The sequence below is a fragment of the Dipodomys merriami genome, unplaced genomic scaffold (assembly GCF_024711535.1).
Source record: "Dipodomys merriami isolate MVZ:Mamm:240054 unplaced genomic scaffold, mDipMer1.0.p SCAF_21, whole genome shotgun sequence".
NCBI classification, from domain to species: Eukaryota; Metazoa; Chordata; class Mammalia; order Rodentia; family Heteromyidae; genus Dipodomys; species Dipodomys merriami.
Window position 1 is genome coordinate 32,485,055 of NW_027203493.1, and position 27,640 is coordinate 32,512,694.

At 38.0% G+C, this 27,640-nt stretch overlaps 1 protein-coding gene and 1 long non-coding RNA gene across 9 annotated transcripts in view; both read left to right on the forward strand.

Annotated features, from left to right (window-relative positions):
* Window positions 1-3,847: 3,847 nt before the first annotated feature.
* LOC138833774 (uncharacterized) lies at window positions 3,848-6,354 on the forward strand. Its single transcript, XR_011373959.1, has 3 exons — window positions 3,848-3,934; window positions 5,413-5,503; window positions 5,614-6,354. It is a non-coding gene; the product is annotated as an uncharacterized lncRNA (long non-coding RNA).
* Window positions 6,355-15,778: 9,424 nt separating this feature from the next.
* Window positions 15,779-27,640, forward strand: part of LOC138834099 (BTB/POZ domain-containing protein 10) — a 65,266-nt gene continuing 53,404 nt past the window's right edge. For 4 of the 8 annotated variants that reach the window (XM_070032863.1, XM_070032871.1, XM_070032862.1 and 1 more), the window contains exons 1-3: window positions 16,012-16,092; window positions 16,358-16,443; window positions 21,533-21,596. The gene's annotated coding sequence lies outside the window, so the exon portion shown is untranslated. Of the gene's footprint in view, window positions 15,862-16,011; window positions 16,093-16,140; window positions 16,161-16,357; window positions 16,444-21,532; window positions 21,597-27,640 lie in introns of those variants that run through there. The other 4 variants (XM_070032867.1, XM_070032869.1, XM_070032865.1 and 1 more) reach the window with 3 other exon arrangements.

Here is a 27,640-nt window from a genome sequence, read left to right on the forward strand (position 1 = left end):
CACAATAGTACCATACAGGTGAGAAATGTTTACTTTTTCTATGATTAGTTAAGCAGAAGTGCACAGCACGTACAATGGTCTATAAAACTCACTACAGTAATTTGCTGTAGGATTGTAATCTAGTAGTTTAGTCCATTCCATACAGCCTACATATATTAGACCAGGCAACCTGAGTTTATATGTGTGCCTGTGATGTTTACAGGGTGAAGATGCCATCTAACAGGATGTTATTTATTTTTGTGGTGGGATTCAAGATTAATTTCAGGGCCTCAGATGTCACTTGATTTTTAACTCAAGACTACTTTTCTTCCATTTGAGCCATACTTGCACTTCAAATGTTATTTTAATACTTTAAAATTTTTTAAATTTTATTGTAAGGGTGATGTACAGAGGGGTTACAGTTACATAAGTCAGGTAATGAGTACATTTCCTTTTGAATAGTGCTACCGCTCCCTAATATTTTAATGTATTTTACTTTATTTATGTTGCTAGTAATGAAGTGAACTCAAGGCCTGCAACCTTTCTAGGCAGACATGACACAACAAACCCAGTATCTTTTTGTCATTAGCTATTTTTTTTAGATAGGTCTTTTGTTTTGGAAAAGACCAGCCTTGGACTTTAATTCTCCTAAGGAATGTGTCACCATTTGGGATTATTAGTTCAAATGGAGTCTCACTAACTTTTTGCATGGTAGGCTGCCCATCTGATCTCTGACCCTCTTAAGAAGCTGGTATTTACATGTGTGAGCCTGTGTCTTGGCCCAAACAACAATTTTTAAAGAACATGTTTGTCTTTAAGCAATTCATGAATGAACTTTAAGCTAATTATTTTGTTTGTTTTGGTCATGGTCACCATTTCAATGCCATAATTCTATTTCGTATTTTGGGGGAAACTATCGATTTTTAACTGGATTCTGGGCCTTTTGCTTAAAACATTGTTTCTTTATTTTTATTTATTTATTTTTTCCCATCCCTTGCCATCCTCTCCCACCTCCCCACTCAATCCTCTCCCCCCACCAAAGTTGTAAAGTTCGTTTTCAACATACATTGTTTCTTTTTAAATATAATTTTGTTGTTATTTTTAAGATGTTGTACAGAGAGATTACCATTTTATAAATCAGGTAAAGAACAATTTCTGTTTTTGGACATTGTCACCCTTTCCTTCTCTTTCTCTGAGTTTCCCCCTCCCATCCCTGCCCATTGTTACATACAATTGATTCTTAAGCCATGAAACCTGAGACTTTCTATTTTACCATTTTGTTGAATAGAATGACCTAAGTTTTTTGTTTACTTGTTCGATGGAGAGATTTATATGTACCTGTAATATGGCCAAACTGTTATTTGCAAATTCTTCTTTGTAAACATTTCTACTATCATACTAATTTATGAGTTTATTAAGTTCTCCTAAAATACCCATCAGAATTTTGTGGGGAGTATATTAAAGTTACATTGTGGGTAGAAATAATTGTTACTTTATTATCCTGTTTGTTAGCATTCTGAATCATTTATTTTAATCACTTTTTTTTTTCTTTTGGGTCTAGTCCTGGGCCTGGGCGGTGTCCCTCAGCTCTTCAGCTCAAGGCTAACGCTCTACCACTTTAGCCACAGCGCTACTTCCGGCTTTTCTTTTGGCTTATGTGGTGCTGAGGAATCGAACCCAGGGCCTCATGCATGCAAGGCAAGCGCTCTACCACTGAGCCACCTTCCCAGCCCTCTAATCACCTTTTATGTTTTCTATGTACTAAAATTTTTTCTGGGACAATCTCCTGTGTCCCACATCAATTGCTAAAAATATATATAGTACCAAGGCTATTCTGGATTATATGTTTTTAATGTTTGTAGATGGTTATTTTTGGTATAGAGTTAATTGTTTCTTTTGATAATTTTCTCCTAAATCAAGGAGTATTGTGGGGCTCTTATTAGTTCTAATAGTATCTTTTTTTCTTAAACTTGTTTTCCAATGTAAATGATCACATAAAGTGAAATAATGATGTTTTCATGTCTTCCTGTCTCTGATTACACTATTTTTAGTTTTCTTTTTTAAATCAAATTGAAAAAATTAATTATCCTCCGGTGGTTGTTTAAAGGGATTTCAATTCAACATCAGTTTGTGAAAACAATGCACCTTGATCAGTGTCACCCCTTTCATCAATCTCCTCATCTCACTTAGCTAACCCAACCCATTCCCTAAATTTATCTGATTACATGTTTTATTAAAGATTCTTATAGCAGTGTCTAGAATGCACAAGTTTATATTTATGATGAAGATGTTGGCCATGGTCATTCTATTCTTCATACTGACATTAACTTAAAAAAAACTTCTTAATATATTGATCATATTTCTTTCCATTATTAGTTTAAAAACAATTCTCTGGAAATGTCAAAAAGTATTGAATGTTATGTTTTTTACTCCAAACTTACATAAATTTTCCCATTTAGTCAGTGCTCTAAATTAAACACTTTTATATACCTGTGATAAAATCTACTTCCTAAATATTTCCTTTATGATTTTTAGTATTTTATTTTTAGTAACAGTGCTTAGGCTTAAACTCAGGGCTGTCCTTGGGTGCTGTCCTTGTGCTTTATCTGCTCAATGCTATCACTCCACCAAATGAGGCACAATTAAACTTCCTTTTTTATTTTTGAACAGTAAAATGCACTATATATTCAGAATCTTATAGAAAACATATTTAGTTCTTAAGAAAGAGCAAGCTGGGCACCAGGGGCTCACACTTGTAATCCTAGCTACTCAGAGGCTGAGATCTGAGGATCACGGTTAAAAGCCAGCCCGGGGAAAGAAAGTCCATGAGACTCATCTCTAATAAACCACCAGAAAACCGGAAGTGGTGCTTTGACTCAAGTGGTAGAGCGCTCATCCTTGAGCTAAAGAGCGCAGGGACAGCACCCAAGCCCAGAGTTCAAATCCCATGACCAACCAAAAAAAAAAAAAAAAAAAGAGCAAAATGGATATCCATTACTCACTGTTCAGATTATGAGACAGAATATCGCTCACAGCTTAGTCTCTCTTGTAAGTTCTTCCTCTATCACACACCAACTATTTCCCATATTCTTGCTTACAGGTTTACAGTTACTTGATTGCTTTTCTTTATAATTTAAACACATATATGTATTTTTTAAATGGAATAACCCAATATATTTTCTTCATACACTAAACAACTCGTCTGTCTTTTCAGCCCATATATAAATTTTTATTTATGTTCACCAGTAATAGGAAAGTATTAAAACTTATCTGCATGTTTAATGTGTTTGCAGATTTAAAGGTACTTATTTCAATATTACTTTGGGTAATAAAATTGTTATGATTTTAAAATCTCAAATCTACATACATCTAATGTGTTTACACCATATAATTGGATGTAATATTAGGGTGAGGTTGAACAGGTTCATAGATACTAGGTTTGTTTCCATTTCTTTTAGTCCAAAGTATGCAAGTATTATAAGGTAGGCTTGTAAAAGCATATATCATGTGTTTATATCTCATGGAGTATGATATAATCCTGAAAACATGCTTGATAATATACACAGGAATGTAAAAAATAATTGAACTAGTATTCTTTGCCTGCATAGAAACTTCCCAGTAACAACTTTATACCAGGAAATCACAAGTATTGAACACTGCAAGCCAGGTATCTCTAAAACTAGCCTAATCACTATAATAAACAGTATTACTCTCCAGTTATTGGAAAGTTAAGAGGAATGGGGACTGCCTCTTGGGGATGTGGCATCTTTGGTCTTGTACTTGAGAACCAATTGGGAGCAATGTCATCTTTAAACATACGAAAGATCCTCCTGCTGGGCAAAGACATATAAAAGACACCTTTGACAGGCTCCATCCAAACATTTGCTGTCTCTGGTTTACCAGCAACTATTTAGCATCACCTAGAAGAAGTTCTTGCGTTTTAAGTCATTCTATGGTAAGTTTTTTTTTTAATCTTCTTAAAATCACTGAGCTGGTTGATTATCATACAATTAATTTGTACCAAGTGTTACAAATATGTGATTTGTCCTCTGTAAATATTAAAGACGCGATCATTGGGTTTATTATAAAGTAAAAATTACAGAATAAATTTATGCTGAAAAGTCATATTTCTTGGTTAATGTATTCTAAGCTACCTTTTTAAAAACACGTCTGAAATAACAATGAAAGAATTAAATCTGGCATAACATATTTTAAACATTTCTTTCTTATCTTGAAAGCAAAGAGGCTGTGGGAGAGAGAAGTCCTGATTCCAACTATTAATCTGTTTACTAACTAGAAAAGTGATTATTTTCTTAAAATCCTTACCCCAGTGTTTCTTTCCTGGTTGATACTTTACTCTGAATAAAGTCATTTTTAGCTTTTTTTCATGACATTTTCTCAAAGACACAAAGTAGGGATGTTTGAAGTTACCAGGGGAAGGGGAACAAAGTATTAGATTAGACACCAATGCTCCCATCCTCCAACTACAGTGCTCATTTGTGACACAAATCAAGGAACCTTTCATTTGTTCCTCTAGTCAGTTTTTATCTGCCCAGTAATGTAGTAATATAGATATGTAACAGGCTATGAAGTTTTTTATGCTGCTTTAAAAATAAAATACATAGTTTTAAAATAATGTACTTTAATATAAAAGTATTAGATTATGTGTTTTAAGATAACTGTGAGCATTTAGAAAATATGTTCCTATAATAATAACCTTTACGATTTTCAAAAGGCACAGGACACAAAAATATTCCATACTGGTATTAAAATTTTCATGAGTAAATGAGGAAAGAGCACTAACTTATACTAAAACATCATTGTTAACAAACAGAGGAAAGAAGATATAGTCAAGCATTCTATTAAGCATCACACCTCAAAATGCAGAATCAGCTGCTATCAAAGAGGAGTGTTCATTAAATCAATAAATATCTGAAAAACAGGTCCGCCAAATTTTCTGTTCAGATATGATAGCAATTTCTCTAATAAAACATCCTGAAAATAGCACTTGCTTCATAAATAATGATTACAGTTTACCTAATTAAGAAAAATCAATTTCTAATGCATTGTACTTAGTATAAAAACTTAAAATAGGAATTTTTTTAAATTGCACTCATCATGTGATTTAAAATTTATATAATTTACAAAAGAAATCTAAAAAAATAAACAAGACAGTACGTCTTATGTCTAGTTTCTTTTAGCAAAAAAGTATCGACAGTAAAAGTCTTCTGTCTAGTTTATTTTAGCATGTATATATGATGCTACTAATGTATTATCCTATAAGACTGGTTATAAAGGTTCTCATGAAAAGTAACCAAATTAGTTTCTGTCATATTTGTTACTATGTGGTTATAAATTGAAACTGCAATCAATGGGTCTATATCATTAACTGAATGTATTTTTAAAATACTTTAATTTTGCTTCCCTTCACAGTGCAAATGATGTCTACAAAAGATATGGCTAAAATAATGTTTGCCATTCTAGCAATTTGTTTTCTTACAAAAACGGATGGCAAACTTATCAGGTAAGTACCAAAACCTATTGTGCATTAGGAGGTGATGGAATTGATTATTGTGGTTCTTTTTATGATTTGGACATGGGAAACTTGTGGACTGGTCTTCTTTGTTTTTGTAGTTCTAGGATGAAAATTGTGACTCCAGAAGATATGCTGGCCTGTGTGAATGAATTTGTGACCAACGAGGAGCGACATACTTGGTTGACAAGTTATCTGGAACAAATGAAAGTTTTGAGTGCAGGTAATCCAGATCCACATACTCATGGGCCTGAAGGAATGGAAAGCAATAATCCTGCTAACAGCTCTCAAGAAAGCACTGGAGAAACTGGCAAAGCTAATAGAAATGTATTACTTAATGCTGAAACCTAGCAAATACATGATGTATTTAAAGCAATGCTTTACATATAGGACAACTGTTTTTACATCTGCTACATTTTCAAAATCCTACTCAGATTTCCAAATGTCAATATATTAAATACTACTAACCACTGCATGTGATCCACTAATGAGACATGATAGCTACAAATTTCAATAGATTTTTTTATTGTCACTTTTATTCATTTTACAACTCTTTGAATAAATAGAATATTCATCACTTTAAATTATATTACTTCACTACTTTTAATAACTGCCTTTTCTTTATTATGAAAAATAAATCTATAATGATCATTATAAACATATGAAGTATTCATCATTAAAAGTATGTTTACTCAGTTATAATAGGCACTCAAATATTAATACTGATCAGGATTGCATAGTACATTGATAAAGATCAATAGCACTCACAAGCTGATTTGTGGAATTGAAACTCCTTTGTACTACTACTTAATATTAAAAAATTATGCAATTCAATAAAAGTATTGTTTGTCCCAATCATGTATTTCACAGTTTGACATCTAGATACTTTCTATTGTTAAGTATTAGAGCCCTCACTCCTCATTAGCAAGGTAATATTATCTCAGTCATTTTAGGAAAGAAAACGAAAAGTTCAGGATAAAAATGCAGATTGCCCACGTGCTGGTGGATTTCACTTTTAATCCTAGCTACTTAAGAGGTTTTGACCTGGAGGACTGTGGTTCAGAGGCAGCCTGGGCAGAAAAATCTGTGACATTCATCTGCAGTTAACCAGCAATATGTTAGACTGAAGGTGTGGTTAAACTGATAGAGCATCAGCCATGAATAAGAAAGCTAAGTACAATGACCTGATTTTAAGCCATAATACCAGTGCACACAGGCACGCATGCATATATGCACGCATACATGCATGCACACTCACACACACACAATGCAAAAATGCAGATTGGTCTTAAACCTAATGGGAAGGCTATTTATCTTTGCACAGACCCATTCTGATATTTCTTAAAGGTCCCAGATTGAATGGAATAGAAATTTTATATTTATAAGAAGACAATTTCATGGTTATTTTCATGACCAAATTCTACCAAGTGTGCAGTTTTCCTGTACTCCTCCTTCTCTCAGTACTACCTGAGTAAAAGCCAAAGGCCACCAATCAGGATCAGGAGGCAGATGGTCTTGTTCCTGCTATAGCATGCATGTCCCCTGCCACAGCCCAGTAGTCAGATGCTCAGTACTCTGCCTCATGACAAACTTGTAGACAAAAGAGATTTGGTTATTGTCTTCAGTAAGTCTACCTAATGAGAGAAATGTAAATAGCATATGCATTTTAACTTTGATGAGTCCTCTGAAGAAAAACTGCAGGACACTAGAGGAATGTGAAATACAGACCCCTACTCAATTTATATCAATGCAGTCCAAGGTAATTTTTCTCAAAGATGAAGTATCACAATCTGTGATAAACTGCAGCTAATGCAACTATGGCTTTAGATTTAACTTGAAATTAGATTAAATCAAATAGCAACATGTGGCAGCTGGCCACTTACTAAACAACATAGATCAATGTCACTATAATCTCCTGAATCAGAAAGATGAGTCAAGAGTTAGTCAGGTAGAAAGAATTCAATCTGGGGCTGCAAATGTGGCTTAGTGGTAGAGTGCATGCCTAGCATGCATGAAGCCCTGGGTTCGATTCCCCAGTACCACATAAACAGAAAAGGCTGGAAGTGGTGCTGTGGCTCAAGTGGTAGAGTTAGTTAGCCTTGAGCTAGCCCCAGGTGAAAAAAGAAAGAAAGAAGTCAATTTCCCAGGGAGGTGGTACAGCATCTTCAGAGGCCCTGAACATGGCTGGTTCTGCAAGCTTGGATGATCCCAACCTGATGGCTTCAAAAGGCTCTTGGCCCTATGAGGAAGACAAGGAAATCCACTACAAATGGCAATCCCGTGTGATACACAGGGGGTAGGGGTGGGGGGAGGGGAGCACTGTTTTGCCTAGTGGATGGGAAAGTGGATATGGGAATTTAATGTAAAGTGTACTTTGCCAAACCAGAAGACTATGAACAATTGTGTGGCATCCTGGTATAATCCACCAGGCTTCATTTAATGCACAGATTCAAATCTACTTGTTTAAAGAGAAAGGGATGACATTACAAAATCACTAGAATCCTTAAGAAACAGATTCCAGGTGGTCCTATGAGGACTTAAAGGCTCAGAGGGTCATGTTCTCCTTATCTCAATACTGCCCAAGTAAAAGCCAGAGACCACCCCAATCAATCAGCATCAGGAGGTAGTTGCTCCTGCTATAGAATGCATGTCCCTGTCACAACCAAGTAGTCAGATGTTCAGCACTCTGCCTCCTATCTAGTAACTGCCTTGCTACTGATCCATTTATCTATACCAGCATGTTGACATCCAACTCTCCACATTCATGCTACTAGCAGGAATGGGGTAGCGACACTAAGGACCTTCTTCCTTCTTAGTGTCCCAGGAATTCACAAGACAATCTACATTTCTTCCAGATCCTTTGCTGCAGGTGTCTTCCCTTTTTTACTCTCCAGCTTATGAGATAAGAGTGTGCATTGGAGGGTGGCAAAGACTTGCTTCCTTTATTAGCAGTGTTGCTATATGTCAATTCCTGTGAACTTTCTCTACATGCTGGCCATTTGGGAATAAATCTCCGATTCAGGAGCTGATTATTCCCCTTCTCCTGCTTTCACATTCCTGGCCCTGCAGACTTTGAGTTCTTTGTATCTTCTAATAATTCTTTGTTCTTTTTACATACAAAAAATATGTTCTCCATTTTTCAGAAAGGTTCAAGTCTTTCTATACTTAATTTTGATTATCTTAAACAATGAGTTTTACAGACTAGGGTAAAAACCTTTCACAAATAGGGTAGAAATCTTTTTCCAATTTTGGACCACAAAGTTGTACATTACATTGTTCTATCTTTACTTTCAGATACTGATTCTTCTGGAGTATAATCTGGCACCTAACAAAAGTTACGTTGTTTTTATCTTTTGTGCTTTATAGGGTCAGTTAATATTATAAACATTATGTGTTTATAATTTTATAATTATAAAATTATAATTTGTCATTTTGTAGTCTTTTAAATTCCTGGTTTATACGAGTTTAATTTTATTGTGGGAGCTGAACAATTGTTTCACTGTCCCTACTGAGTTTTTACTTTATGCAAAGCCAGTCTCAAACGATGACTCAGTATTCTCTATATTCTGACATTCCCCCCACCCCATCTCCTGAGTTTCTCCTTGTGCCTTCTAACAGTTTTTGGCCTCATGATTCCCCTTCTCTGTTTGGCATATACAAACGAGTCCTTCTGACCTCTGTCCTTAGAAGTTGAGTTCATGAATATTCATCTCAGATGCTCTTTAGATACTAGCTCTTGGTTACACGAAAAATTCATGGAGGTGGTGGTTTCTGGGAAACATGACAGAGGATGAAAGAAAATTTTAGTTCTGGTTCAATTTCAAGTAAATATCAGCATTTAGAATTAAGACAAGATTTTAAAATCAACCTTAGAAACTCTTGTCAATATTACAATAGGTTGGGTGTGTTTCATTCACTATGCTCCTCCTTTTGGGCTGAGATCCCAAGTCTCCTTTAGAGTATGGTGTTCAAATTTTAGCTCTTGTATTTTTTTTTTGTCGGTAGTGGGGCGTGAACTCTGGACCTGGACACTGTCCCTCAGCTCTTCAGCTCAAGGCTAGCACTCTACCACTTGAGCCACAGCACCACTTCTGGCTTTTTTTTTCTGCTTATGTGGTACTGAGGAATTGAACCCAGGGCCTCATGCATGCGAGATAAGCGCTCTACCACTGAGCCACCTTCCCAGCCCACCTCTTGTAGTTTCTTCGATACAGATCTTAATGTTATATGCTGTCACCTCTCTTGGGTTCTCAGGCCATTAGTGGGTAGAGCGACTTTCATGTAAACACATTCTGGAAGTGTGTGTTTAAAATCACTAGAGAAGTTGAAAAATGAATATGTTCCTAGGTCACAGTTTAAAAAAACCTTGCATACTACCACAATAGTACAGTCCCAGCAAATATGAAGTTCCCATACCAGACCCATGGATCTAAAGATTCTTGTAAAGTCCTATCTGACATGCCAGATTCTCTACAAATCTACAGACCATTCTGCTGCTCCTCCCACTTTTAATTTCAATTGTGTCTGCCACAAGTGAAGGGGGAGGTCAGCACACACATAGCAGAAATGAAACCTCAGGATTCTTTGAGTGTTCCATCTGGATATAGCCACATTAGACACTCTGCAGATCATTGGAAAATGAGGGAGTTATCTATGGCTCTGTGAACATAGACTCTCGGCATGCATCTGTAACATGCTTAGCCCAGGCATTCAGTACTTGGATTTCTAGGGCCGTGTTGATGATTCTTCTGGATCCAAGATATGTTAAGACACAGCGGACAGGTAAAAAGGCCATTCTGTCTGTTCCTCTCCAAAAGGCCTGAGGCAGATGGAGTAGAATGAGAAAAGGAATATCTGATTACAGATATGTACCACATAAGGATTGTTTGGTCAATATAAATGATTGTAGCTCCATAAGGGTATGACAGAACTGATGATCCTTTTTAAGAATTAAAAAAATTTTTTATATTGTTAATATAAAGGTGATATATAGAAGGGTTACAGTTTCATAAGTCAGGTAATTTCCTTTTGGACGTCATTCCTTCCTTTGCCCTCCTTCAGTTTTTCCCTCCTGTCCTCACCCACAAATTGTATAGTTCATTTTCAACATAGTGTCTACTGAATATCACTGAGAAGTGAAAATTCTTATTACCAGTATTAAAACTTTATCTTTGTGTTTAGTTATTCATAAAACACAGCACCTACAATTGACTGCAGCCATCAGTACATTAATATGCTGCAGGTTTGTAATCTAGGAATAAAAGGACATTCCTTATAGCCTAGATGCAGTAGGCAATATTACTTAGGTTTGTGTGTGTTCATTATAGAATAAGGACTTCACCTAACAATACTTTTATATCTTTAAGCAACATTTAACTAAAATTTAAGCAGATTTTTTTTTCTTATCTCTTGTGCTGTGACCACCAAGTCAATGTGACAATTCTGTTTTACATTCTTGTGGGGACTGCTGCTCTTTAAATATGTTTCCCGTGAAGGCATTGCCTCAATTATAATTATATTGTTTCTTAAGTTACCAAGATTGAAATTTTCTATTTTGCCATCTTGCTAACATCCTAGTATAGGTTTATTATTGAGCTTTATTTGTGGATTCTATTTTGAGATATTTGTCTGTTCCTGAAATACAAAGTGTTGGCACCTGCACAAATCCTTTTTTTTTCTATTTATTTTTTTAAATTTTTTTGTGAACACACTGTACGCAGGGGTTACAATTACATGGGCAGGTTAATGCGTACATTTCTTATCAAGCATTGCAGCCTCCTCCTTTGTTTACCCTTCACATCCCTTCCCAGCCTCCTCCTCCACCCCCCCCATCCCCCCCCCAATCCTATTTTATAGACATTTACTATCACACTTCACTTACCTCTTTTACCTACAAGGATTTCATTATGATATGTGCCTAGAAATATATTATGTGGATCTTACAGTATATGCATCTTCACCTTTGTTAGCAGATACCAACCTATCTTCCCAAGTGGTTGCAGCATTTGCTTTTGTCCCCGCATTATATTCTTTTACTTAAAAAACTAAAAATTTTTTGCAAGTCTAAAGATTATCTTTTCTTTAAATTTCATGTCCTAGGTTACTTATGTGGTTTGAAACAAGGTCTTGTTGTATAGCCCAGGTTGTCCTCAAATTTACATTTTTCCTGCCTTAGTTTCGAGAATGGTGGGATTACAGATATGTACCCTCATACATAGCTGGCCCAGTTCTCTTTGTTATGCTGTTTATCTTTTACTATTGATTTATAAACATCTTTTATGAATTCTGAATAACCTCTTTTAAGTAATCTGTTTCTGTGATTTGAATGTAGTCTTTCAACAATTTGAAGCTTGATCCCTAGAGTAATGATGTTGAGAGGTTAAAACAGTTAAGTGATAGAGTGTAGTGAGAAGTAATTAGGAAGTTGAGAACATAGTCCTTTGAAGGAATTAATGTGGTTCTCAAGAACTTGATTCATTCTTACAGGAGGGGGTGTTGTGGAAGTGCAATTATGGATCCTCCTCTTTATTTACTTTCTATTTTTTGCCATGTGGACTCTGTTTTTCACATGCCCTCTCACCATTTGTCTTGCAATGCTGGGAATTGAACCAAGGCCTTGTATATGCTAGGCAATTATCACTGGACATTTGTAGGACACTTTGAGTCCTTACTTCTCCATAGTGCATTATTTCTCTGCATAACCAGACTTGTTTTCCTTTTGTTATTACCTATGCATCTTGTTATCAGAATATATATATCAGCAATATCTGCATATCTCAGTATTCTTAGAGTAGTATCTATATAGTATTTGCTGAACAGGGATAGAATTCCTTGTGTGCGTGTATAGTTTTCCTGTTCCTCTCATTAGTTGGCAGGATACAAACTTTGCACTACAAAGAAATCTAGGCTCCAAACCTTTTTTCTTTAAAAAAATTTTTGGGATGGGGTGGAAGCAGAACAAGTGCTCTATCAGTGAGCTGGACCCCTATGCCCAATTCCTATGCTTTAAAAGCAGCCTCTTGTTATGCATGGTAGCCATGCTTGCAATTCTAGCACTCATGCTAAGGTAGAAATATCAGTTTGGGCTAGTGAAATTTTGTTTAAAAAGTAAGACTCTCATATGAATTGTTAATTTACAAAATTATTCAACTTTAGGCTACCTTATCCTCTGCCTTGAAACCATTTTTATTTACCATGTTATAATGTAGGCAATTGTGGAGATCAAGCTGTGCCCTGGGCTAGATATTCTACATTGAATAGAACAGTAGCTTTTAGAATGTATCTTATCATGAGTAACCCCATTTTATGAAGCAGAAGTTTGCTTATTTATTTTATTTTGGTATGGTCATTGGAGCTTGAACTGAAGAGCCTCCTGCTGCTGTCTGGGCTCTTCCATTCAAGGATGGTGCTCTACCACTTGAACAATGCCTCTGGTTCGTTTGCTCAATTTTGAGTACAAATACTGAGGAAGAATGACTGCATTGTTTGTGCAAGCCACCAATCACCATTTATTCAGCTTAAATCAAAAGGTACAAACTGATAACTTACTTTCATAGATAAAAAATTTACCATCTATGAATTCAATCATTATGAACATGTAAATGCAGGGGCATATCAAAATCATTCCAGAGGAACTTAAGTCTGTGAGTTTATCAAATATAACAAATAAATGTAATCACTTCATCTGGATCAGATTAAAGAAGGGACACTTAATATTGGTGAATATAATCACCTACCAATCCCTCACTATATAATCACTATCAATTCCCCTACTGTATGACTCACAGGATCAGCAGGTGACAAACTCCTGTCACCAGAGTCCGGTTTGATATAGCCCACTGAAACTGCCATTGTGCCAAGCTCTGAAACTTGGATGAGTTCTGTGCCTTGAACCAACTCTGTTTTGGCATCTCTGATCCTGAACAGTTATGTGACTGGGATCATAATATTAATGTCTACATACCACTTGCAATGACTGCATTTTGATCAATTCTCTGGCTCTTATCTTCAGTAAGACTCCTTTGAGCCTCACAGCTGCTTAAATCCTCTTATCTGTAACTGGTATATTTCTGTGAAGTTTAATGGATGATCTGAGAGTTAATATCAGTAACAGATTGTGATGGGATAAAAAGAACCTGTGTTTGTCAATGACCACAAGAACCAAGTGAAATCAAGAATTCTTGGTGACTTAAAAGTCTATAAAATTGACACATCTTATAAATTTGTTTTCCAATAAGTTTGGACACTGGGAAGATACAAATATGTCTATGTTGCTGACATAATTTACAACAGCAACCACACAAACTTGTTAATTCATTACTTCTATATCAAACTGCTGGTTTATAAGATTTGTAAATTTATTTATTTTTTTGGGGTCTGGTCGTGGGGGCTGAACTCGGGCCTGGGCTCTTCAGCTCAAGGCTAGAGCTCTACCACTTGAGCCACAGTGCCACTTCCGGCTTTTTTCTTTTTCCTTATGTGGTGCTGAGAAATGGAACCCAGGGGCCTCATGCATGAAAGCAAGCTCTCTATCACTGAGCCACCTTCCCAACCCAAGATTTGTAAATTATTGAATAAAACAAATTTGTGGTCTGAATCCATGGCACTACATATATATTAATACATGCAAACAGTATTTGAAAGTTCTCAGTTAAAGTGAATAGGAACTTTACTCGATTTTTCTTTCCCCTTTCTCCCTTTTTGCCTCCCTCCCTTCTCCTCCTTTCCTCTTCTCTATCCTCTCTCATTTCCCATCTTTCTCTTTCTGAATAACTGTATGACATGAATTCTTTGTATCAAACCTTTCGTTATTTTTCTTGGAAAATTCCTAGAACTTGAACTAGAAGTTTTTTGTGGTCCTATTAAGTGCTGGGCATTTTTTGAATGGAGTCAAAAGTGTGTGTGTGTGTATGTGCTCATATAAATAAATATTTACTTACAGGGATATTTTTAGCAGCTCTGTGATCTATCAAAGACTTTCTTTAGAACATGAACAGATATATTGAAATAAGGAAATAATCCACGTTTGACAGACCTTATTATGCCTAGCTTGTGCTTTAGACTTATCTCCTTTGAGCATAGCTTGCAGGAGAAAATATTGATGAGGTTGTTGTTAGGCTTTTTTGTTGTTGGATTTTGTGTGTGTGATTTTTGGCTTGAGGATCTGTATTGCAGAGTTTCCATTGTACATTTTTCAAAGATTATTGGCAATAACAATTTGATACGCGATGACAAAAACCTTTGCTTTCCTTTGGTCTCTGACAGAATGCTTACAATTTGCCCATCTCAACTGCTCCTATGTTTAACAGTAAATATCGGTTTGGAAAGTTATCACATGTGGAAAACGGGGGAAATTCTCCTCCGAACTAAACAATGATTAAAGGATTGGCAACAAAGTTATTTCCATAAATCTGTTTCCATACCAAAATTACGTAAATCAGGTTCTCTTCCTTTATTTTGTCCCTTTGCAAGGCGAAAACTTTTTACTCATCTTTGCAGCTTCAATGTCTTCCTCTGGTAGTGGTTCTCTTCACCGTGGCAGGTGGAGCCTGTGGAGTTAACTATGCATTCTGCTCACAAGGCTCCCAGGGGCAGCAAAGTCTTTAGCAAAACGTAATAGGATTAGGGATTTCCCTGTGGCTCTTCTCCCCAGGACACGAACTTGCCTTTCATAATGCACATTTGGCACTGGGCAGGCTCCGGACCAGCCGGGCTGAAGCTTTGGGTGGGGGGAGAGGGGGCGGGGACCTCCTCACTGGGGCACGGTTCCCGTCAGGTGGGCCCTCGACGTCCCAATCCGCAGGTGCTTCAGCGGGAACACCGGCTCCCGCCAACTGAACGTCCGCGTGGGGAAGTGGAGCTGGTGGCTCAGAGCAGTAGAGGTTAGCGTTGAGCGAACGAGCTCAGAGACGGCGCCCGAGTTCCAGCCCCACGACGGAAACAAACTCCAAACCAGACAAAACCCAAGCCCGGGTGGATTCCAGAGGAAGAGGGCGCGCCCTTTGGGACCACAGCCTTCCATCGGGTCCCGTCTGTCCCCGCGCGCTCCAAGGCCCCGCCGAGGCGATTCGGGGCTTACCCTGCCGAGGGAGGGGCGGCGGACGAACCAACTCGGCGCTGGAGACCAGGCCTGCCCTTCCCCGCCCCCCTTCCCCCCGGGAAGTCGAGGGGGCTGAGTGGGACTCAAAGCCGACGTCGGTGAGGAGCGGGTCGCACGAAACTTCCCGCCGCTCCGCCAACACGGCTGGTGGACGGCCGACTCACCTCAGGCCCGCCACTGCCTCCACTGCCTTCGCCCTGAGCTTCCCACCCACCTGGGGCGGAGAGTCGCTCATTCTCGCGAGAACACGGTGAGCCTCGCCTCTTCGAATTGCGGGCTCTCGCGAGAAGAGGCTGAGGAGCCGGCCTGCAACCTGCCGGGGGCAGCTCTGGGTAGGCGCAGCCGCCCAAGTGGCCGCCTGGTAACCAACCACCCCGGGAAGGATTCCGTTGACGGGGCAGGGGTGGGGGGGGGGCGGCGGAAGGCGTCACCGACGCGGCTCTTGCTTTGATCCTCCGTGACCGCCCAGGAGAGACTACAGGTTCGTCGGAGAAGGCTCCTGCCGGCGAGCGCCGTGGGGGCGGCGCGGGAGGTCTGGCTGGCTGGCGGGTGAGGGAGGAAAGAGGGGCGGAGTGCGTGAGAGTCGGGGCCGGGGCCGAAGCGCGGGCGGGAGCGCGGGTGGCGTGCTGGGCCCCGGCGGCGGGCACCCAGCTCCGAGAAGCAGAGGTAGGACTGCTTTTGCGGTTGGCAGTGCGGAGGCCTTTCGCCGGGCATGAAGGCGATTCCCCCTCATCCTTCTTTTCCAGGGCAGAAGAACCGTGTGCCCCGCCCCTTTCCTGTCATCCTGGGCCTTGGCCGCGACCGCCTGAGGGGGGCGCATCACAATAGCGCGGTGAGTACTTTTCCTGGGGGGGGGGTGGGTTGGGGTGGGGGGGCAAGTCTCCCTTTCAGTGAAGAGGAGACACCCCCCCCCCCCCAACACACAGACAATCATGTGCTGGCGTGGTTTTGTGTGCTCAGACTTGCACGTTGTGGTGAAAGCTTTGTTTCCCCAAAACTTGTAGAGAAAAGGTTCTGATTTCTTTCCTCTTCAGATACAAGTGCCCTTAACACCACCTCCCTTAGCGTGGGGGAGAACTTAAGACCTTACTAATTGGTTAGTAAGTGTGATTAGTGTTTATGAGTCCTGACCCTAACCAATTGTGTATTTCTCTTCTTAGTGTTTTAAGTCCATGATAGTAGTCCACACATGCTGAAGATAGTCCCATTTGGCTTGTCACTCGGTGCCTTTCGCATATGAAATTCTTTGAGGAATCTTTATGTTTTGTTTTGTTTTGTTTTGTTTTTTAAAGAACAACTCTAAATGAAGCAGCACAATATAGTGATTTTATTTGGACCTTTGATTTCCTGCTATCCATTCCTTCTATCCAATTTTGTCACTTTTTTTCTTCTTCTTAAATTTTTTTTTAACTGTATTTTTTTTGTCTTTTCTTTTTTGGTACTGGGGATCAAACCCAGGACGTTGCACTTGCTAGGCAAGCGCTTTGCCACTGAGCTACATCCCAGCCCTCTTCTTCTTAAATTTTAGAGAAGGGTTTAAGGATAAATTTTCAACGAAAAAGCCTATGGAAAATTTTAGCGAAAAGATAAACATGTAGGCATATGGGCTAAACGAGTTTCAGTATTGGAGAGAGCATCCCAGGATTGAAATTTGTTCTTGAAACCCAAGAACTGAAGTGTCATTTGTACATCAAGCAGAAAGTAGTAGAAAATACTTGAGAAATGATTTGATGGTAGATTACTGGTAATAAAGTGTGTGAAGAGACTTATTTTTGAAGGTGTAAATGTATTTGATCAATATCCTAAACATTTCTTAAGAGTTAATGAATTAACTGAAAGTGATATGCATAAAGGAAAAGGAGGATGGGAGATTCTGAATACTGGCCTGTGGTAAGGAACTAAAATGTTAAACTTTTGGTATCATAGCAGTGTTTTTGAGTACTTAAACCTTTTTCTTTGACTCTCAAACAAGCTTTCAGATGGACTTGTGGCTTTGTGTATATTATCCCCCTAACCATCTGTTTTGTTCTATTGCATTTTTTTTTTTGGGGGGGGTCCGGTCGTGGGGCCTGAACTCTGGGCCTGGGCACTGTCCCTCAGCTCTTCAGCTCAAGGCTAGCGCTCTACCACTTGAGCCACAGCGCCACTTCCGGCTTTTTTCTTTTTGCTTATGTGGTGCTGAGGAATCGAACCCAGGGCCTCAGGCATGCGAGGCAAGCGCTCTACCACAGAGCCACCTTCCCAGCCCCTCTATTGCATTTTTTATTCAAGGTGTTATAAATTGTTTTATTTTTAATTATGCAATCATAAACAACTAAGTTTTATTTTGTGGCCTTTTACATTTAGATAAATTAATGAAGTGTGAAAGATCTAGAAAGTATTATTCACCTTTCATAGGTGATAGGTTATAAGACTCAAACCCACATGCCTTCAAGGTACTGGACAGGTAATGAAAATGTGATGTTTATTAGAATGTTCAGGTTTTGTCTAAGAGAGTCTTCCAGTATTGAGGGCTACCTGATTAGTTCTGTATATGAATATGGTCTTTTAGCCTTTTTAACCTTCTCAGAGAGTACAGGAAATCTAGATTTTTTTTTTTTTTTTTAATGAGAATTTATGTTTTTTTTTTTTTTTTTTGTCGGTCGTGGGGCTTGAACTCTGGGCCTGGGCGCTGTCCCTCAGCTCTTCAGCTCAAGGCGAGCGCTCTACCACTTGAGCTACAGCGCCACTTCCGGTTTTCTGGTGGTTTATTGGAGATAGGAGTCTCACGGTCTCTCCTGCCCGGGCTGGCTTTGAACCGCGATCCTCAGATCTCAGCCTCCTGAGTAGCTAGGATTACAGGCGTGAGCCACCAGCGCCCGGCCCGGAAATCTAGATTTTTATGTGTAGTCCCTTTTAAATATTATGACAGCTAGTTGAAATAATTAAAATAATTTTATGTGAGCCCAATCAAATGCACACCTGTCTATAATTGCATTCTGATTTCTAGGACCTGTGTTATTGATCCGGTGTAATCATTTTTGTTTTGTTTTCGGTTTTGTTTTGTTTTCGGTTTGCGTCAGTTGTGGGCTTGAACTCTGTTCAAGCTGAGTGCTGTTCCTAGAGCTTTTTCTCTCAAGGGTAGTGCTCTACCACTTTGAGCCACAGTGCCACTTCTGGTTTTCTGGTGGTTAATTTTAATTGGAGGTAAGAGTCTCACTGACTTTCCTACCTGGGCTGGCTTTGAGCCACAGTCCTCAGATCTCAGCCTCCTGAGTAGCTAAGATAATAGGCATGAGCCACAGGCACCTTGCTTGTAATAAGTTTTTAACTGGAAATAAAAAGAGGCATACATATGTTAATTAGTTTGGAATTTCAAACTGTTGGAAGACTTAGGGAAAGCTGTCAAGTCTAATTGAAACCAGTTGATAGGTTTAGTAGCCTTTAAACACATTGGGACAAATTGAACTGGAATTTCCTCAGAAGTCTCTCCACACTTTTAGTTTTTGTGGTTTATTACCTATAGTAACCAATGCCTAAAAATATTAAATGGAAAGTTCCAGATTTTTTTTTTTTTTTTTTTTTGCCGGTCATGGGCCTGAACTCTGGGCCTGGGTTCTGCTCAGCTCTTCAGCTCAAGGCTAGCGCTCTACCACTTGAGCTACAGTGCCACTTCCAGCTTTTTCTGCTTATGTGGTGCTAAGGAATCGAACCCAGGGCCTCATGCATGCAAGGCAAGCACTCTACCACTGAGCCACCTTCCCAGCCCCCCCAGAAATAGTTTTTACATTTCAAATTGCATGCTATTCTGAGCAACATAACGAAATCTTGTGACTTCCCCTTTGTCCTTCTTGGGATGTGAATTTGCACTGTATATGCTACCCATCCCTCAGTTACAGTTATGTTGGCTATTAGAGGGATTGTTAAAGAACCCTTATTTTACTTAACCCTTAAGTGTAAGAATAATGATCCTGACAATTCAGATATGATGAAAAGCCAGAGAGTGCTTCCTTTAAATTGAAAAAAAAATAAAGTTCTTGGCTTTGTAAAGAAAGAAAAAATTGTATGGTTGTTGAAATAATAAGGTGGTTAAGATCTAAAATAAAATATTTTGAGGAGTTGAGCGCTGGTAGCTCTCGCCTGTAATTCTAGTTATTCAGAAGACTGATCTGAGGATCATGGTTGAAAGCAAGCCTGGACAGTAAAGTCTGTGAGACTCTTATCTCCAGTTAACCACCAGAAAACCAGAAGTGGCACTATGAATCAGAGTGGTAGAGCACTAGTAGCCTTGGCAAAAGTGCTCAGGGATAGTACCCAGGCCCAGAATTCAAGCCCCAAGATCAACCCCACCCCCCAAAAAATGTATATATATATATTTTTTTGAAAGGCTATCTTTACATCTTTTATTACAATATATTTCCACCATTGTTTTATAACAATAGTTACGTTAGTTATTGTTAATCTTTACTGTACTACCTTAAAAGTTAAACTTTATATAGGTATTTGTGTGTTTAAAAATTGTGTGTGTGTGTGTGTGTGTGTGTGTGTGTGTGTGTGTGTGTGTGTTTCATTTGGTACTACCCAAAGATTCAGACATCCATTCAGGTATATCCATTCAAGTCCACCATCCAGGTAGGCTTGAAGCATATGCCCCCAATATTGGGGGGATACTATATTAATATTTTAACTGTGGAAATAACTAAAGAAAAACTTCTCAGTATTTATAGTTTAAGTTAGAATTTAGGGTGAAGTTGATTTATAACTGTCTTGTAAAACACACTGGTTCATTTTTAAGTTTTTATTATACTTGCAGTTAATGTGTAATATTAAAGCCCTTTACAATCACTTTAGTGTTTGAATGTTTATATTGTTTGCTGTATTAGTCCACATTTTTTACTTGGGTATTAACTTTTACTCGATGAAATTCTCATCTCCTGGAAGATGGGGAGGGGGAGTTTTGGAAAGGGATGAGGCAAATATGATGTGAAGGAAACACTTCTGTGCCTCTTGTCTTTATTGTCCATTAAAAGATTATATTTTTTGTAACAATAGATACTTTGATTAGAGTTTGTGCCTTATATAAATTAGAGTTGAATGATACTGTGGGATTGAACCTTGGATTAAAACTCATTTATTTATTAGTTGGAAGTACTTTAATCACATAATCTGATTCTTGCCTAGTTGGGTTGTGGAAAACAGGCATTTTGGAAGTAAGAACTAAGAAAGAGATAGACCTCAGAGATAAGACAGACAGACAGACAGACACACACACACACACGCAAGCACGCACGCACGCACGCACGCACACACGGCAAAGTGAGGGAACTAACTAGAGGTGAGGATAAGAAGAATTTAGATGGGGAATAGAATTTTGAAAAGGAAGCCAGTTAAGTACCTTTTTGTCTTCTGTGCAGTTTTACAAAGAGGACTGACTTACAAGGACTAAAGGACTTAACTTTATCATAGTTCATGCAAAGACTACATAGGATACTTAAAAAGAATCAGGACATCTTTGGGAATTTACAGACTTCTTCCTTTTTTTTTTAGAGATACTAGCTAGGCTAGTATCTCTAATCCCTGTCTCTCTGGAATAAGAGGTAAAAGAGGAGGAATTATTATTGTCATTGTTATATGTTCCTTTTTGAGAGTTCTAAAAACCTTTTGAGAGCTCTGTTTAGTATTTGTGAAGACTGAGCTTGTTGAGGGAGTGGAACGCCATCATTTTCCTTTCCCAGTGTTTCTACAGTGACTTGTAAACCAGGAAGTTCTTTCCTGGAAGTAGCTTTCTGCCACTACCTCTTCTCAGCCTCTGAAATATCCTCCCAAATAAGAATCTGGAGAAACTAGGAGGAGGAATTGACTATATTTTTCTTGATGCCTTCCAGTTCTGTTTTTGGAACTCCAAATTCTTAGGATATATTTTCTATTCATCTGTATGGTAGGTTTATTGAACTTACTGGACCCTTATACGAGAGAAGGAAATGGAACCCCTACAGTTATAACTGGGTAAGTTTAATTTATAGTTGAAGTAATCAAAAGCTTGGCTTCATTTCATTTATATTTTTGTTCTTATTTGCTAAATTCCTTTATTTTCTTCTTTTGTTGGTTCTGAACTAAAGGGAAAGGGGGAAGAAGTAGTTACGATGTTTGTTATTGGAGGAAAAATTAGAGGTTGAGCCATCCTAATCTTAAAATCATTTCAGAAATGCTCTAAAAATCTATATGTTACTCAGCATTGACATGGCATCACAAGACTGATGATTCAGTGTACACAAACTTTGTTTCATGTGTAAATTAGATAAAATTATTGTACCTACAGGCTATAAGTTACAAATGAATGTTGTGTTTAGATTGGAGTCTTATTTCCAAAATAACATATTACGTGTATGTAAATATTCTGAAAAATCCAAAAAGTCTGAAATTTGAAACACTAATGATGCCAAACATTTCAGATAAGGGTACACTCAGCTTGAGATACACTCAAACTTGTTTTATAATTTTATTTTTTTCTGTAGGGCTTAAGCTAATGTTGCATTTACACTACTATGTTAGTTTACTTTGGGAACCTTGAAACCTACACCTACCTTACTAAGAAGCTAGCAAACTAGAACTCATAGGTGGCTAATTAGAATTCAATGAGATGCTCACTGGGAGAGGACTAAGAGGTTAATGTTAAATGTTAAGTATAGGTAGTGGGAGTACAATGAACCAAGTATTGCTTTCAGTACATTTTGGATTGGAGTTGCTTAATTTACAGTGTTTGCAAATATTCCAATATCTGAAAAACTTGAACATGTGAAACACTTTGAATACTCAACCTGTTTGAAAATAGTAGGATGTAACAAGCAATGAGTTTATGTTAAACATGGCACCTTATATCACAGATTCTGAAGATTTTAAGATATCTTTGTCAAAAAAGCATCCTTTTTAAAACTTGTCAGTAGTAGAATTTTTCTGTTTAAAAATGTTGTTACCATATTACATAGTACAATTAGCCATTGGTATCTGAGAGGATTAGTGCTCCCCTCTCCAATCTTTAGTGATAGAAACCATCAAATGCTCAGCTCTCGTATATAAAATGGAGTAGTATTTGCATATAACTTATACATAATAAATCTTTCCATATACTTGAAATCATTTCAGAAATTACTTAAAATACCTATTACAATGCAAATGTTATACAAGTAGTGGGAATAATGACAAGAAAAGTCTATATAATCCTCATGGGTATGAGGATTGAATCATGATGAAATGTGAGAATACTGAGTGCTGCCTATTAATTTTTATCTTTGTGATTCAAATGAGTGATCTATTAGTATTTCTGATTACAAACTGAAATTAACATTCAGTATTTAGCTGGAATGAGATGAGATTTTTGTCACAGTGAATCACTGATTGAAGTACTACTTGGTTAGAAACTATGAATATTTTTCTAAGGTCATTTAAAATTGTACTACTTTCCTGTTAGGAATGTGTCATTTGGGAACATTTAGATCTGAGTTTAAAGCCCACTGTTTGCTCTATGATATTTAAGTTGCTTAACTTCTCTAAGCCATTTTTCTCTCACATGGAAAAGACGTGAAGCAAAAATTTTCTGGAATTTTTCTTAAAGTATCTAACAATGCTATATAAATAGTAAAATGATGTATAAATTCAAGTTTTGAGAATTTTTTGTTCTCTGTTTATGTCCAGAAAATAGTTTTCTGCATCATTGCCTCATACTCTTCAGTCCCTCTACTTCTAGTGACTTTGAGACACATTCATCAGATCATATTGATATCTACCAGTCTCATTTGGAGGGGACAAGTTCAGTGGGCCATTTACAGCCCAATAGGGAACTCTTGTTTCCTATGGTGGCTTTCATTTACTTATATTTGGTTTTCTATGTAATTTAAGTGCCAGGTGGAAAAATAGCAGAGAAGAGAGAATAGATTACAGAGAGATGGTATAGCATTTAAAAAGTCATCTATGGGGTGGACTTCTGTGGCTCATGCCTGTAACACTAGTTACATTTTCATAATAACCAGAAAAAAAAACTAATCGAGAAGTCTGATACAAGTGGTAGAGATTGAAGAAGAAGGAAACCAAGAGAATTTAAGGGCCGAAATTCAATCCACAGTTCTGTGCTCCCTCCCTGCAAAAATAAGACATTTATTGGGAAACTATTATCTGCATCTTAAAAATGAGCATTTTTTTTTGGGGGGGGGGGTCTGGTCATGGGGCCTGAACTCTGGGCCAGGGCGCTGTCCCTCAGCTCTTCAGCTCAAGGCTAGCGCTCTACCACTTGAGCCACAGCGCCACTTCCGGCTTTTTTCTTTTTGCTTATGTGGTACTGAGGAATCGAACCAGGGCCTCATGCGTGCAAGGCAAGCGTTCTACCACTGAGCCACCTTCCCAGCCCCCAAAATGAGCACATTTTATTGTTTGGCTTATTGCACTTTAAGATCTTTGGTTAATTTTGTTTATAGCTGATGAGTAGAAAATTATCCTGACTTTTCTGTTTGTAGACTACATTAAATGTCAGCTTAAAAATAAAGTTTAAATCCAAGTTCTGGTGGCTCATGCCTGTAATCCTAGCTACTCAGGAGGCTGAGATCTGAGGATCACAGTTTGAAGCCAGCCTAGGCAGAAAAGTCCATGAGACTCATCTCCAGTTAACCATTCAAAGTGACTCTGTGGCTCAAAGTGGTAGAACCCTAACCTTGATCAAAAAAGCTCAGGGACAATGCCCAGTCCCTGAATTCAAGTCCATGACCAACAAATAAATAAAACAAATAAATAAATAATTTTAAACTCAGATGCCTACGAATCTCAAGTACCAAAGTCATATCATATAACTGTTTAAAAATAATTTTTATGCTGCCTACTTTCAGATGAGCATACAAAGTATTTTAAAATTGATGATTGTTCTAAATCAAATACTAGAATTTGTTATTTCTTACAGTCAATCAGATACTAGAATTTGTTATTTCTTAGAATCAAGCAGTGTAATCTGTTCCTTTCATGCTTTTCAAATCTTTTTTGTCATTTTGGTGCCAGTTCTAGGCCTTGATATCAGAGCCTGAGCACTGTCTTTGAGCTTTTTTGCTCACTAATAATGCTCTGTCATTTAAGCCTCAGCTCCATTCTTTTGGTGGTTAATTGGAGATAAACATCTCAAGAACTTTCCTTTCTGGGATAGCTTTGAACAATGATCCTCAGATCTCAACCTCCTGAGTATCTAGGATTACAGGTGTGAGCCAACATTGCCCAGCTCTTCAACTTCTTATTCATTTAGATTTTGTTTTATTGTTTTGACAGTATGAGGGATTCAAACCCAGAGCCTTGAACCTGGAATGCTAGACAATATTCTTCTTGGCCACACTTCCAAGTCCCTTTTAAAGTTTTCTTAGATTATTCTATCTATAATGATTTAGGCATTTAGGAAAATTAAAGGAAGTTCAAACAACATAGATTATATTTGAATTAATATTTATATATGTTAATTGATCATATAATCTTTCTTCATTTAAGACATTATATTCTTTAATACAGAGAGACTATAATGTGTTATATTTAATCAACTCCTTTTTGAAATTTAATGTCTCCAATTTTCTCTGTTGTAAATGCTTTGATAAAAGTAATTTTTTTTGGTCAGTTATGGGGCTTGAGCTCAGGGCCTAAGTTCTGCCCCTGAGCTCTTTCACTCAAGGCTAGAGCTCTACCACTTTGAGCCACAGTTCCACTTCTGATTTTCTGGTGGTTAATTGGAAATAGGAGTCTTAATAGACTTTTCCTGCCCAGGCTGGCTTTGAACTGCAGTCCTTAGATCTCAGCCTCTTGAGTAGCTAGGATTACATACATGAGCCACCAGCACCCAGATGATAAATACATTTTTTTTAAGGATAAAAATTTAAGAGTTCTGTGTCAGAGTATGTGGAATTTTCAAAGTTTATCAATTTATACTTCTACAAACTTGGATACCTACTTTTCTAGTACTTCACCCATCAGTAGTTGTCATTAAAAAACAATATATTGAACATCTGATTTAATTTGGGTTTCCCTTAGTGAATGATGTGAAATATTTATTTCTTCCCCACTTATTTTTGGGGAGAGGGGTCAGTCGTGGGGCTTAAACTCCCATCGTGGGCACTGTCCCTGAGCTCACTATTTTTTTTTTTGGGGGGGGGTCTGGTCGTGGGGCCTGAACTCTGGGCCTGGGCACTGTCCCTCAGCTCTTCACCTCAAGGCTAACGCTCTACCACTTGAGCCACAGCGCCACTTCTGGCTTTTTTTCTTTTTGCTTATGTGGTGCTGAGGACTTGAACCCAGGGCCTCAAGCATGCAAGGCAAGCACTCTACCACTGAGTCACCTTCCCAGCCCCCTGAGCTCACTTTTGTTCAAGGCTAGTGCTCTATCACTTTGAGCCACAGTACCATTTCTGGTTTTCTGGTGGTTAAGTGGAGGTAAGAGTCTCACAAACTTTACTGCCCAGGCTGACTTTGAACCACAATCTTTAGATCTCAGCCTCCTAGGTAATTAGGATTACAGTTGTAAGTCACCAATACCCTGCTATTTCTTAATATTGTAATTTGTTAGTTCACAAACTTGTTTCATTTTGTTATTTGTTCACTAATTTAGATTTTAGTTACATACTTAAATTTTTCTCATATTTAAGACTCTGATCTTTAATAGTGTAAAAGTTTTAGTTTGTCACCTATTTTTTGTAATTAAAATATTTTTATGATCTAACCTAATGCTTCTTGAAAGCAGCTCTTTAGTCCTAATTCTAGTCTCTTGGTTTCTCTAGTCTTTGCAGAAAGCTAGCAGTAAATATTCCTATTTCTGATATTAGCAGTGCTTAGATTAAAAGTATTTTTCTTTGGCTAAGCTGTAGCAATTTTTTTTTATCTATCCTGAGAATCAGTTAAATATTTGCCTGTCCATTTTTCTTTTTCCTTTTTTCCTTTTTTTTTGGTCGGTTGTGGGGCTTGAACTCTGGGCTTGGGCGCTGTCCCTCAGCTTTTCACCTCAAGGAGAGTGCTCTACCACTTGAGCTACAGCGCCACTTCCAGTTTTCTGGTGGTTTATTCGATATAGGAGTCTCAGGGTCTTTCCTGCCTGGGCTGGCTTTGAACTGCGATCCTCAGATCTCAGCCTGGTGAGTAGCTAGGATTACAGGCGTGAGCCACTGGCACTCGACTTTTTTTTTTTTTTTTAAGTGACTTTATGTTCTACTTTGAGCTTTTTGGCAATTTGGAATTTGAGAGAGAGAAATAAGAAAGGAAAGTTCTTTGCTAGAACAGCCAAATAATGTTTATAGATAGTATCTATCTTTCTATCTCTTAGTGGTTTGAAACGTACCACAAAGACTCACCAGTTCCTGGGTAGGATATTGGATAGGTTGTGTGTTAAAGATGAAAGATAATATAAAATGGTGGGAAAAAGCCACTAAATTTTGTGGATCTCATCCTGCTTATTAAAGTAAGTATTGAAATAAGCCTCAATTCTTTGGATTGTAAAAAAAGTTTTCATTTTGTTAAAGTAGAATATTGCCTTTAATACTAAATCACTAAGACATCTAATGTCTTTGTTGGCCAGATTTTTATCTTAGGAGAAGTTTAAAGTTCTGTAAGAAGTAGCATTTACAACAAAAAATAACTTCTTTATTGGTGAAGGTTCCAATATTCTTGCAACTGATGGCAGATATGGTAGCTACTATCCATATGTGAGACTAAGTTAATTAAAAAGGAAAATGAAAATTTTAGTTCTTTAATTGTAGTAGCTACGCTTCATAAATTAATGTGGCTAGTGGCTGCATTTTAGCACTGTACACATTTTTTGGGGGGGGGTCTGGTTGTGGGGCCTGAACTCTGGGCCTGGGTGCTGTCCCTCTGCTCTTCAGCTCAAGGCTAGCACTATACCACTTGAGCCATAGCGCCACTTCCGGCTTTTTTTCCTTTTTGCTTATGTGGTGCTGAGGAATCGAACCCAGGGCCTCATGCATGCAAGGCAAGCTCTCTACCACTGAGCCACCTTCCCAGCCCGTGGCTGCATTTTACACAGTGAA